The following is a 10,995-nucleotide window of genomic DNA, read 5'->3' on the forward strand; positions in this document are numbered from 1 at the left end:
GAATTATGTTAGACTCCAGTTTATTTGAATTTTTTATTCCTTTATTTATTTATTTAGAGACAGAGTCTTACTCTGCTGTCCTGGGTAGAGTGCTGTGGCTTCATCATAACTCTTAGCAACCTCAAACTCGGGCTCAAGCTATCCTCTTGCCTTAGCCTTCCAAGTAGCTGGGACTACAAGCCCTCACCAAAACCCCCTGCTGTTCTTTGTTTTTTTACTTTTAGTAGTGATGGGGTCTCACTCTTGCTCAGGCTGGTCTGTAACTCCAGAGTTTAGCAATCTACCCGCCTTGGCCTCCCAGAGTGCTAGAAGGCATGAACCACCATGCCCGGCCCTAAAGTTTAATTCCTATGTGGAAATCAAGAAATGGAAAAGAACCTATGGTGTCCATATTTGGGAATATTCTTCAATGTCTATTTGGTGGTCCTGTGTCATCTCTCCAGGGCAACATTAAATCATAAGGGCAAACTTATTATACTGTGAAAAAGAATAGTGGTGAATTTTCAGAATAGGGGGCAACATGACCTCGGAGTTAATCTAATTAAATATTCTATTCTTGCTCATGTCAGAGCCTTTGGGGATACACAGGAAATAGAAGTTGAGGCGGTTGCCTCACAGCTGGTATCCTGCCCTCAGCTAACTTCATAGACATACTTGCACAATTAAATCAAGTCCAGGGTCCAGAGACAGCAGCAAATCCCACTGGTTTGGGTCTGCATTTGATCAAATAGGTCATGGATCCTCTGGGGATTGAGGGTGGAGTCCATGAGTGATGTTAAACTTCTTAATACTATTCCAGCAATCCAATACTATTCTCTAACTGATGTTTCTGGGTTGGTAAAGTTATCTTTAAAAGATAGGACATTTTAGTAAGTCATCTTTAATTTTTACTCTCTCTCATCCCAGACAAATACATACCTACTCTGTGGTTTAAGTTTCCTAGCTATTTAGGCAAAGATGGAGACTCCTTTTGGAAGTGAGGTGGTTACACAGAGCAGAGGGCAGGAAAAGATACCTCATGTCTCCTCGTTGTGTCCTGTGGCCCCTCATTTGTCCATAGGGTACTAGTCAGGCAAGGTAGGTTCTCACCAAGACTAAGAAAGTAAATTTCTTTTTCTTTCACAACAGCTCAGAAAGCCAAATTCTCTGTAGTCCATCACCCCTTGACTCTCACTCCTCTTTTATCTGGATAGGGAGAGAGATTTTAAGGAATTGATTCGTGCAGGTGTGTGTGTGGGGGCAAGTCTGGAATGTGCAGGGCCAGAGGCAGGCTGGAGCCCCCCGGGGGAGCTGACATTGTCGCCCAATTCCAAAGGCAGTCTGGAGGCAGAATTCCTTCTTCCTTTGGGGCTCTCACCCTTTTTCTCTTAAAGTCTTCAAGTGACTGAATGGGGTTCACTGCCATTTTGGAGGGTGACCACTATTCCCAAATCTACCAATATTGATGCTAATCACATCTAAAAAAATACCTTTGCAGGAACACCTAAACTTTCAACCAAACCTCTGGGTACCACAGTCTAGCCAAGTTGATGCATAAAATTAATCATCACAGATGATAAAGCTGAAAACTCAGAATAGTACTGAATGATGTAGGTAGGACTTAAGTTGAGAGCTATCTGACTCTAGAACTTGTCCCATTGGGCCACTGGATGCCATTTGGTTTATGAATATGTGTGTACAAGGAGTGCAGTGTCTGCCCAGGGCCTGCTGGGCCATTCTTCCTGTCTTGAACAGCTTCTGGTCACCTTATAGGAAAAACACTTTGGGATTTATCCAGAATTCTCAGTATAGCATCTCTGGAAGACTGTTCACTGGGGCCTGGCATTGTGGGAGGGCACATATCCCTCAGGTAGATGTAGGAGGCTGAGTACAGGCTCAGTTCCATTCATCTCAGTTCAATCCAACCTGCGTTATTGAGTCCTGACCAAGTGTCAGTTTACTGGGGACCACACTGTAGTTTTGGAAAAAAAGATGAAAATACATGACTTATGCCCTTTGGATCTGGTGGAGATGGAGGATGGCAAGCACAGAAAAATTATTTGGCACTAAAAATACTGGGTTACCTGCTGTCATAGGAATCCAGGCTACCATTCTGGCTGACCTGACATGTTCCTCAAGTCAAACCTTACTGATTCAGTCTTTATTAGACAATATGAAAAAATACAATTTTAAATGACCTATTTAAGTGGGATAGCTTTTAAGATTTAACCAAGGCTAGTTTGTATTTGACAGAGAGATTAATGATAAGAGTAGCAGTGGGATGTGTGTTTCTGTTTAATTAATTGGAAATAACTAGCAAATTTGGTTTTGAAACCTAATTGGTGTTAAAATTAAAAAGAGTAAAATCATGACTTCATGAAAATATGTAATGTGTACATGCAAGGATTTTTAACTTGTTCATTAATGAGTAAGATGTAAAAACAGGTTCAATGGAGAATTCAAAGAACACACAGATACAGGCAATCGGGACTCAAAAATAAATTTGCAAATAAATGCAAATCAAGTTGACATCCACAAGGCAAAAATGAATTGTACCTCCTAGGGCCAGATTTCATTTGCATTTCCACCAACAAGAGTTATTTGCATTACTATCAGTTTTCTACAACTTACAGAAATAGAGCTCAGATGATCAGACAGTGCAGGTAGCCTGGAGAGATGCTCTGGATTAGAAAAAGACACCCACTAATCTATTTTTTCCCATTTCAAAATTTTTTTTTTTTTTTTTTTTACTATTTTTTGACATTGCTTAGGAATATTATTTAATCTGAGTCCTAGTTTCCTTTTATCTGTAAAATATGGCTGATGTTCTTTCACTGGGCTATCTTGCTGGTGAAAAATGATAATGTTGTCACGCACCACATAGGGACATCTTGGTCAATGACCAACTGCACATATAGTGGTGGTCCATAAGATTACAGGCTGCATTGTTCTGCTTTTTCTGTGTTTGGGTGTGTTTACATGTACAAATAGTTATTGTGTTGCAGGGGCCTACAGTATTGAGTGCAGTAACCCGCTGCACCAGCCCCAGGTCACACCATGTGGCGTAGGGCGTAGCAGGCACTCCAGTCTAGTGTCTAGTGCGTGTAAGTGCACTTCAGGTTTGCACAGTGACAAAATAGCCTGATGATGCATTCCCCAGAACCTCTCTCTGTTGTTAAGTGATGCATGGCTGTCTATAAACTTCCTGACGTAGAGAAAGTATTCCAGCCCTGGTGGATCTCTCCCCTCTGTATTTTTTTAAAACCTGATATGTGGACTTTTCATTTCTACATTTGTCTGTTCAACATTTGTTGAAAGCCTGTTTACCAGGCACATGCTAAGCTGACACACAGCTAATGGCCACACAGGGACCAAGTCACAAACTTCTCTGGATAGGAGGAGCTTGCTGACTGGCAGGCGGGGGTGGGGGGTGGGAGGTGCGGGTGGGGTGGGGTGGGGGTTGGGGGGTTGTGGTGGGAAGTTGGGGGGGTGGAGGTGGGGTGGGGGTGGCTGATGCAGACCAAACAGTCTTTCAGTCACAATGATGTACTGTGGCTGCCATGGCTGAGTCCCAGCAGGAAAGCCCCAGGGAGTGTAAGGAGGGTTGAAAGCAGGACTTAGGAGCCAGACTGCCTGGGCCGATTTCCTGTGTCCCTGGGAAAGCCACTTAACCTCTTTGTGCCTTGGTTCCTTTATCTTTCTACTGGAGAGGATACCGGGGGACTGTGATGCAGATTAAATGAGTTAACATTTATAAACACTGGAACATACCTGGCACCTAAGAGGTGCCATCTAAGTATCTGCTATTATTATTTAATGAATATGATGTGTATAAATTGAATGAGGAGTAGTTTCTACATACCATGCATGAACTTGATTTAGCTGTGCTCTTGTGTCTTCTCCAATAGGTTATCTCGGCCCATTCTCAGCTCTGAGATATCTCTTCCCCAGGAAAGCCCACCTGGAGACATTTGGAAAGTAAAGTCTCCACCTGTCCTACTGACCAAGCTTAGTACTCCTGGTCTCACCTGTTCACTTCCTTCTCCTGTTAGGAAACGTCCCTCAAGGCAAAGAGTGCATCCCGTTTACTAAGACCTGCATTTTCACAGAGATAATTCCTTTTGTTCTCATTTTAGACACTTCAAACTCTTTGGCACACACTGAGGTCCCTGACACCTATACATATTTCCTTATTCTGGCCATGGCTGTCAAGGCAGACCAAGCCTCAGAGGCTCAGTGGTGGCCAGGTCTGAACGCAGCAGACACATGACCCTCCAGTTTTAAAACTGACTTCACTTAAAAGGCTCCGGAGAGTTACGGGGCCAGCCGAACCTGCCCTTTGCCTAGATGGGTCCTCTCCTATTGCATTTACAGAAGAACCTTGGAAAGCATCTTCAGAAGTCTTCAGGAGATGTTGCTGCTGGTTTTCTCTTTGTGCCATGGTCTTCAGTGGAGGCCGAGGTGGGCGGATTGCTTGAGCTCAGGAGTTCAAGACCAGCCTGAGCAAGAGTGAGACCCCCAATCTCTACTAAGAATGAAAAACAGAGGCAAGAGGATCACTTGAGCCCAAGAGTTTGAGGTTGTTGTGAGCTATGACTCCATGATACTCTACTGAGGGTGAAAAAGTGAGACTGAAGTCTCAAAGAAAAAAAATATCTATATATCTATGTATCTATATAAACCCCAAACAACAAAAAGGCAGCATCTGGCCCAGGATTAGAATTGCAGGGGCAGAACTGTCCATGGCCAGGGTGAGGGGATGAGTGCTGTTGTGGTTATGTGATTACACAGAGCATCTCTTCTGTATCAGGCATGGTGACAGGTGCTTTATGCTTATTATAACTTAAAATGCCTTGAGTGTGACTCAGAAGACACTGGAACCCAAGGCTGATGCCAAAGCCAGGCTACTTTCTCTGCGCTGGCCCTGTGATTGGAAGACCCCTTTGCAGACTCTGGCCGGCTGTGGGCTGATGCCTCTGAGACCTGCTGCTCTGGTTAGTGGTGGGGAGGCGGCATGGAGGATGAGCCCTGCTGCCCTGCCTGGTGGCACTAGAGATGCCACCACAGGTGCTGCAGCCCCTGAAGCAGGTGCCCACGCTGCTGAGATGACAATGTGAATCCACAGGGAAGAGCCACGTGTGAGTAGGGTGGCCTCCCACTCACAGCCGAAGTCCTGATTGGCTGTGACCTGTGGCAGGTCTCGATTTGAGGTTTGTGGAGCACATGTAGGATGTCATTGCATGGTAGGCACTCATAGTTCCCGCCCATCCCTGTGCTCTGCCCTGTCCCTCCTGCTCTGGCTCAGGGTCTCTCTTGCTGGGTCACCAGGACAGCCCATTCCAAGCTCTGGGCTTCCAGCTCCTTGGCCCTGCTGTCCCTGTGCACACGAAGTGCTCTTCTTCACTATCTCCTCCCCTTTGGTCACTCTCTGTTTTCCACATGGTAATGTACAGGTCTCAAAGGGCTCCTGGCCCCAGGTCATGCCGGTCCCTCCCCCTGCAGCCATCCTGAGTCCCGAGGGCTCCCCCATGCCCAGGCTCTGTCTCTCCATCTGGACACCTGGGGCCACTTTTTGAAAGCACACTGGAGGAGGTTCCAGGTGACCCTGTCCCATTGGCTTGTTCACTTGGCTTCTGTGATGATTTCCTGGGGGAGTGTGCACAGACACCAGTGTCATCCCAGGAGGGGCACAGTGGGCACAATTTTGGTGGTCTCGGGCTTAATGGGTTGATACCTACCCCAAGTGTCAGGAGACCTGCTTCTCATGCCCAATTTCACCTCAGAAAGTCCTTTCCCCTCTCTGGGTGTCTATTTCTCACTATTACGTAAAAGATTGGCCTGGAGAGTGGTTTGCCCAGATGTCACTGGACCCTCACTTGGGAAGTCCTTAGATGTGGGTTTCTCAGGCCCCACTCTGCACCTGGGATCAGGGTGTGGAGAGCAGCAATCTGTGTTTTACTGAGCCTGGGAGGAAGGGGAGGGCGTTCTGATGTCATCTGGAGCTTGGGAACCACTGGTTCAGGTAAATTTTAAGTCTGATTCTGTGATCTGATCTATGAAGTGAATAGATTGAGCCTGTTACTGATGACATCTGGGACCACAATGGGTGAGAGAAGGGTTTCCACAAAGCAAATGAAACTCAGATATGTGGCCATGGACCTTCCTTTCAAACATCACCTATTCTCATGTTACTTGGATTCCATTTGCTAATTTATTTCAGGGAAGGCTGAAAGGAGACCCGTGGGAAGGTCCTGACGCCCCCGCAGTGGCTGCATTAGGAATAGTTCCTGGTTGTCCCCAAAAGGCCCCTGGAAAGGCTCCCTTCAGAGGCACCTGGACAAGGAGGCTGAGGCGGCTTTGTGCATCTCAGAGCGAGTTCTGTTCCCTTCCTTGGTTCTGGACACAATCGGGCAGTGTGCGCGGCCCGGCCAGCCTCCAGCTGCGGCTGTGTGCCCGGCTCCCCCTGGAAGGCTGCCTGAGCCCGAGAAGGGGCGCTCTGTTTCAGAGGGAGGCAGGCCCGGCTCCCGCTGACAGGTCTGTACCTCACTCAGGGGAAGGGCTGCTTTCCAGAGCTGGCCAGCGACTGAGCCAGGAAACACTTACCTCAGGGCCCTACACGCAGTAGGTGTGGTGACAGCAGCTTGAGGTTTGTTGGGTCATTTCTTACAATTGCTTCAGGGCTACAGTGGAATCCTAGAATCAATTCTGGGGAGCTGCTTGGCTCCCAGTGCTCTTGGGAGGGGCATATTGGATCCCCAGGCTCCTGACTAAGGGGAGTGAGGCAGAAAGAAATGACCGTGGGCCAGGACAGTGCCAGGTGAGCCACTGGATGGCCTCACATCTGTGATAAAGAATTACACGCACACAGGATTGCAAGGAGGAGCCGGTTCTAATTTCCAGATGGAAATGTAGGGCCCAGAAAATAGATCCCCGACCCAAATCATGCAGGAGCCATAGTGTCAAGGTACCAAATTTAGTTTCATTTATTGATACTTAACCATGCAGCTAAGTAATAACCTCATTGTGTGAGGAGTTTCTACTTCTAATTATTCTATTTATCTAGGTATTCTATTTATTATAATATATCTAGTTGCTCAAATTTTCATAGAAATGCCTTAAAATAGGAATTACTGTCACCATTTTACAGATGAGGAAACTGAGGCCCACGGGGGTACATTAACTTTCATGCTGTCACTTGGTGACTAGCCAGTGGAGGGCTTGAGTTGTATCCCACCAGGTGTTTGGATGCACCAATGACATGAAAGCCTATCTACCATGTTCTTCTAGGGGAAGGACTTGGGGGTGGCCTGGAAGAACCCTGCCCCTGCCCTGGGTCACAGTGTCTGAATTTTCCCCATTCCCAATTTTTAGGATTCTGTTCCTTTCAGGTCCCTCAATCCCAAGTGATGAGTTTTCTCTGAGTTGGCTATTTTAAATCCTATGAATTAACAGGATAAAACAGGGATCCTCAAACTTTTTAAACAGGGGGCCAGTTCACTGTCCCTCAGACCGTTGGAGGGCTAGACTGCGGGCCCTGGGATGAGTTGGCTGCTAAGCAGGACAGGCAGCAGCAGCAAAAACACCCAGCAGGCCAGATAAATGTCCTAGGCGGGCGCATGTGGCCCGTGGGCTGTAGTTTGAGGACGCCTGGGATAAAACATCAGGTAAGGCTTTGATGCAATTTCAGGTGCACACCCTGAGACTACAGTTCACCACAGACTATACTTGGGGTAGAGGTGCCGTATGGAGCATGAAATCCACTGGTACTTTTGCAGGAGGTGGGAGAGCTAACTTGGGAAGATTCCAGAGAGAAACGGTAACTAACAGAGGATGATGAAGATGGCCTTCATTCCACGTGGCTCCTGAGGTAGTGTAATATGGTCTCCATCAGACAGATGAAGAAATGGGCCCAGAGAGGGTGGGTGAGGGGTTGGGTTACCTTGGAGTCATCCATTCAGTCACTGACTTCAATGACAGGTGGATCCTGAGCATCTTCTCTGTGCCAAGGACTGTGTTTAAACAGGGGAAGACAGAGACCATCTCTGCCTTCTAGAAACCCACAGTCAAGTGGCAGGGACCCACCAGCTGATGGGCAAACACAATGTATAGTATAACAGGACAAGAACTGTAATTTTGGCCAAGCACTCTAATTGTCACAGGTATAGGGAAAACTGTGGGAGAACATTTTCTGTGTTTCCAGAATAACAACGTTAACATGGGGCTGGTCTTCGGGTTATAAAGCACCTTCAGCCAGTGCTTGGAATTCAAGTCCAGTGAGCTGATGAACACTGATCACCCGCTGAGGCACATTCTACAGACTGTGCCTGGCAGAGTTGAGCTTGAACCCAGGTATCTCTGGAGGTTCCAACATCAAGTTAGGTGGCCAGAGCCAGACCAGTGACAGTCATTATCTTCTCAGAGTAGCAAATGACAGGTGGGTGGGTGTGGTCCGGTGGGGAGGCTGAGGTGGTCTTATACCAAAACACATCCTCAGAAAGGCTAAGAGCTGCAGACCAGGGCCCAAAGCAGGAGACAGAGGCAGGCAGGCTGATGAGGGATCTTCTCAACTGGAACAAGTGTATGGATTGTGAAGCTGTGTTTAGGGGAGGCCAGGAGAACAGCTATTTCAGAAACAGACTCAGGCAGGGCGGGCTCACAGCTCCGTCTCAGGGAGGTCAGGGAGCAGGGAGGGCAGAGGAAATGAGCAATATGGAACCTGGATTGTGTGCCAAGTACTTTATACAATAATCTCATTTAATTGTCACATGAAACAGTAACGTAGGGCCCTGATCTCGCTGTGGGGTGTCTTGCTAAGCAGCAGCAGAGCAGGAGTTTGAACTCTGCTCTGCCGGCCTCCAAATCCTGTTCTCTTCCCACTTGCACACACCATTTCCCCCTGTTCTGGTGCTCCTGACTGTGGCATCCTGCTCAGCTGTCCTGTCCCTGGCCATCACCTTTCCATGTGATGACACAGAGCTGCTCACACCTGTTGGCTTCGGTGCTAGGCTCCTGTGGCACCTCGGGGGGTAAGCAGGACTCTAAGAGACCTGAAGGGACACAGGGAGGAGCAGCTTCAGCTCCAAGTGGGAGTGCGTAGGTCCAGGGAGGCCGATGAGATAAAGGGAATGATCCTGGTTGGGGCACGAGTCTAGGGGAAAGCCTCAAGATGGGGCACACAGGTGTGTGGGCCTGGAGAGCGCAGGCTGCGGTGGTGGCGGGAGATGAGGCCCCAGCAGGCAGTCAGGGTCAAGTGCCAGGGCCTGGAGCCCCTGTTAGTGGCCAGAGGGTTTAAGACGACGCAGTGAAGAAAATCCTTGCCCTGTGTGCAGGGCAGGGCACACGTGCAGAGACAGGGATCTTCAGCTTGCCATCTTACTGAGTGGGGAGGAAAGCACTTCCTGGGGGAGATAGGAGCTGTGTGTCTGGGCATCTCGGGTGGAGCAGAGAGGACGGGAGCCCTTCTCCTCCCGGCTCCCTGCTCGAGCGGCCCAAGCCGAGCCTTTCAGGGCCGAAGCCCTCCGGGGGCCTAGCCGATGTGTTTGCCCTGACCCTGGTGAGTGCCCAGGCCCCTGCTGGTGTGGCCTCTACTCCCCTGTTTTGTCATTTGTGTGCTTTCCCTGTGGCTGGATGCACAGGCAGCGACAGACCAGACCCCAGCAGGCAGCTGCTCGGAAAGAAGAGAACTTCGCCACAGGGCGGGAGGTCAGAAGGTGACAGCGAGACCCCGGAAGCTGGCTAGGGGCCGGCGTCCACCCGGTGTGCAGTTACGCATGCGCGCCACGAGGGGGCGGGAACAAGGGTCGGGGCGTGAGGGCCGCGGAGCAGCTAGCGGTCAGTCCAGGCCAGAAGTGTGCCGCGGTCAGCACGTGCTGCTGTCTCTGTATTTAGGAGCTGCGTGGTCCTGGGCACCGGGCAGCGCCTCCCCGGGGCTGGGTTTCCTCACCAGTGCAGTAGCCCCGGGGAGGGTGCTTTTGGTTAAATGAGGTAAGATGAAAGCTCCTTGCCCTCTGCCTGGTGCGTAAAGGTGGTCACTAGGTATTAGCTATTATGTTTATAAGTGAAAGGCTTTTTTTTGAACAGTAGCCACTCTCTTTTCATTATCGGTAACCCCTCGATCTAAGGTGCCCCGTGGTCCCCATGACAGAGCCCTCCACGGCCAGCTCAGACAGACCAGGGTCTCCCCGGTGCAGAGAGATTCTGCCTGGGCAGACGGGCTGTGTCTCCCCCTGGGGGAGGGGACATGCTGAGAGGGCACTGCTTCAAGACCGGGTGAGGAGGCTGGACAGCCACCCTGTTTCAGAGGCAGACGGAAAGAGAAAGAGAGCGAGCATGAGAGAGGAGCAAGCCGGTGTTTGGCCCATTTCCTTTTGGGCCCAGGCTTGGAGCTGGGGGTGGACTCTCTGTGCTGAGATGAAGGTGACAACAGAAACTTGGCTGCGGGAAGAGGGGGATTCGCACTCATATGCTGCCCTGCAGGGAGCCCGAGAGGCACCGTGGGCAGTTGTTTCCTAGTGAGCTGTTATGGGCTGAACTGTGTCTTTGAAAAGGTAATTAAATTCACAGGAGGCCTTTAGGGAGGGCCCTAGTCTCATGTGACTGGCAACTTTACAAGAAGGTCAGATTGGCCCTTGGGGACCTCCGACAGTGGGGAGGCCAAGGCTGTGAGCAGGAGGGCCAACCATGTCAGGACACAACCAGAAGGGGGTTATCTGTGAGCCAAGAAGGGAGGCCTCAGAGGAAACCAGCCATGCTAAACCCTGATGTTTGCTGGATGGGAGCTGTGAGAAAATGAATTTCTGTTTAAGCCATCCAGTCTTGGTATTTTGTTGCAGAAACCCCAGAAAATGAATACAACAGGCTAGTCAACACCCAAGGACCGAGGTCTGTGCAGGTGCACCTGGGCCTGACCTGGCGCATCTGGTCTGCTGGCCCTTCTGGGAAGCCTGCCATTGTCCACTCAGAAGAACAAGGGGCCCCACCTGCTGTGTAGCCTCTCTGAGGGCCCCTGTCACCTGG

Source organism: Otolemur garnettii, unplaced genomic scaffold, assembly GCF_000181295.1.
Source record: "Otolemur garnettii isolate 467f Iridium unplaced genomic scaffold, OtoGar3 scaffold00022, whole genome shotgun sequence".
Lineage (NCBI taxonomy): Eukaryota > Metazoa > Chordata > Mammalia > Primates > Galagidae > Otolemur > Otolemur garnettii.